The 2,524-nt window shown below is 44.5% G+C and overlaps 1 pseudogene; it reads right to left on the bottom strand.

Annotated features, from left to right (window-relative positions):
- Positions 1-383: 383 nt before the first annotated feature.
- Positions 384-2,074, bottom strand: LOC138166463 (alpha-enolase pseudogene; annotated as a pseudogene).
- Positions 2,075-2,524: the final 450 nt, after the last annotated feature.

Below are 2,524 nucleotides of genomic sequence, written 5' to 3'. Positions count from 1 at the left end.
ATATTGCTGTCACTGTGTACAATGTTCTCCTGGTTCTGCTCACTTCATTTTGCATGAGTTCAAGCAACTCTTCCCAGGTTTTTCTTAAACTATCCTGCTCATCAGTTCTTATAGCACAATAGTATTTCATTACAACCATATACCACAACTTGTTCAGCCATTCCCCAATTGATGGACATTCCCTCAATTTCCAACTCTTTGCCACCACAAAAAGAGCTGCTATAAATATTTTTCATATACATAGGTCCTTTTCCTTTGATCCCCACAGAGCTAGTAGTGGTATTGCTGGGTCAAAGGATATGCACAATTTTATAGCCATTTGGGCATAGTTTTTCCCCTCAGTGGGTTACTGAATATTTTTATTCTGTACATAGAAGCCACTAAGGATCTGGCCTGTGGGCTCATCGGGGCTGCATCACAAGTCACATCAACACCAGGGCTGGAGGTGAGAACAGGTCATTCTATCCCAGTCACAGGATGACAAGGGTCTGCCGACAGAGAGCCAGATGATCAGGAAGTCTCTGGTGTAAGACAGTTCTAACAAAGCAGTGAGACCATCACAGAAAGGTGGAGTGGAGAGGGAAGTTAAGCAGCAGAGGCCCCTGCCCCCAAAACAAAACTGATCTTGTATTTGGTGCTGCCCATTCTTAGGGCAGGAGCTGACTTCTACAGAGGTGACTGGCACCTTCAAACTCTTAGGCCTCCTGGCCACAGAACTTACTTGGCCTGAGGGTTTCTGAAGTTCCTTCCAGCGAATTTAGCCTTGCTGCCCAGCTCTTCCTCAATTCTGAGAAGCTGGTTATACTTGGCCAGACGCTCAGATTGGCAGGGGGCACCAGTCTTTATCTGCTCAGTACAGAGACCCACCACCAGGTCTGCAATGAAGGTATCTTCAGTCTCCCCAGAATGATGGGAAACCTTTACTTCCCACCTATTGGACTGGGCCAGCTTACATGCCTGGAGAGATTCAGTTACAGAGCCAATCTGGTTCACTTTGAGTAGGAGGCAGTTGCAGGCTTTCTCATTCACAGCCTTTTCAATGCACTTGGGATTGGTCACTGTGAGGTCATCCCCTACCACCTGGATGCCTGCAGTAGCAGTGAAGTTCTTCCAAGTTTCCCACTCATCCTGGTCAAAAGGATCTTCAATAGACACCACTGGATAGTCCTTGATGAAGCTCTTGTAGAGGTCCCTAAGCTCAGAAGGGGTGATGTATCTGATGGAATTGTCAGGAGACTTGAAGTCCAAGTCATATTTCCCAGATTGGAAGAATTCTGAGGCAGCAACATCCATGCCAGTTATGACCTTATCAGTATAGCCAGGCTTACTAATAGCATTCTTTAGCAGGTCCAGAGCTTCTTTGTTCTCCAGGATGTTCAGAGCAAAGCCGCCCTCATCCCCCACGTTGGTGGTGTCCTGTCCATATTTCTGCTTAATCACACTCTTCAGGTTGTGGTAGACTCAGCTCCAATGCACATGGTCTCCTTAAAGTTTGCTGCTCCAACAGGGAGGATCATGAACCCATGCACGGCCAGCTTGTTACCAGCAATGGGAGCCACCCTTGATCACAGTGAAGGCTGGAACTGGCAGGATGACTTCATCATTGCCTGCAAGGTCAGCAATATGGCAGTACAGGGAGACACCTTTCTCAGCAGCTCCAGTCTTACTAACAGTCAGAGACATTCCCAATATGGCATTTGCACCAAATTAGATTTATTCTCAGTGCCATCCATCTCTTATCATTAATTGGTCAATCTTCTCCTGCTCCACAACATTCAATTTCTTGTTGATCAGGGTTGGGACAATAGTTTTATCGATGTGCTCAACTGCTTTTGAGACACTGTTCCCAACATAGCTGGTCTCATCATTGTCTTGGAGCTCCAAGGTTTCATGGATATTAGAAGAAGCCCTGCTGGGCACAGCAGCTTGGAACTGACCTTTTTCAGTGTAGAGATCAACTTCAACAGTCGGGTTTCCACAAGAGTTGAAGATCTCTCTTGCCTGGGTCTTGTAAATAGACATGTTGAGTTTCTTGTTGGGAGTTCCTCTGCTGGGCTCAAAGGACAGAGGCCGAGGGAGCTACCTACACCAAGAGGGAGAGTTAAATGCTGGGCATAGTTTCAAATTGCTCTCCAGAATGCTTGGGTCAGTTCACAACTCCCCCTACAATGCCTTAATATTTAAATTTTCCCACATCTCTTTCAATATTTAGCATTTTCCTTTTCTGTCATAATAGCTAATCTGAGAGGTGTGATGTGCTCAGGATTGCTTAATTTGCATTTCTCTAATCAATAATAATTCAGTGCATTTTTTTCACATGATTATAGATCACTTTGGTGTCTTCATCTGAAAACTTCCTGTTCATATCCTCTGCCCATTTATTAATTGGAGAATGGCTTGTAGTATTATAAATTTGATTTATAAATTTCTCTATAGATTTGAGAGATGAGGTCCTTATCAGAGAAATTTGCTGTAAGAAAAAAAAAACCCTCCCTCCAGTTTTCTGCTTTCCTTCTAATCTTGT

The sequence above is a fragment of the Petaurus breviceps genome, unplaced genomic scaffold (assembly GCF_028583685.1).
Source record: "Petaurus breviceps papuanus isolate PSGF00001 unplaced genomic scaffold, PetGlider_PUasm1.0 224, whole genome shotgun sequence".
NCBI lineage: Eukaryota > Metazoa > Chordata > Mammalia > Diprotodontia > Petauridae > Petaurus > Petaurus breviceps.
This window is presented reverse-complemented; position numbering and strand designations above follow the sequence as displayed.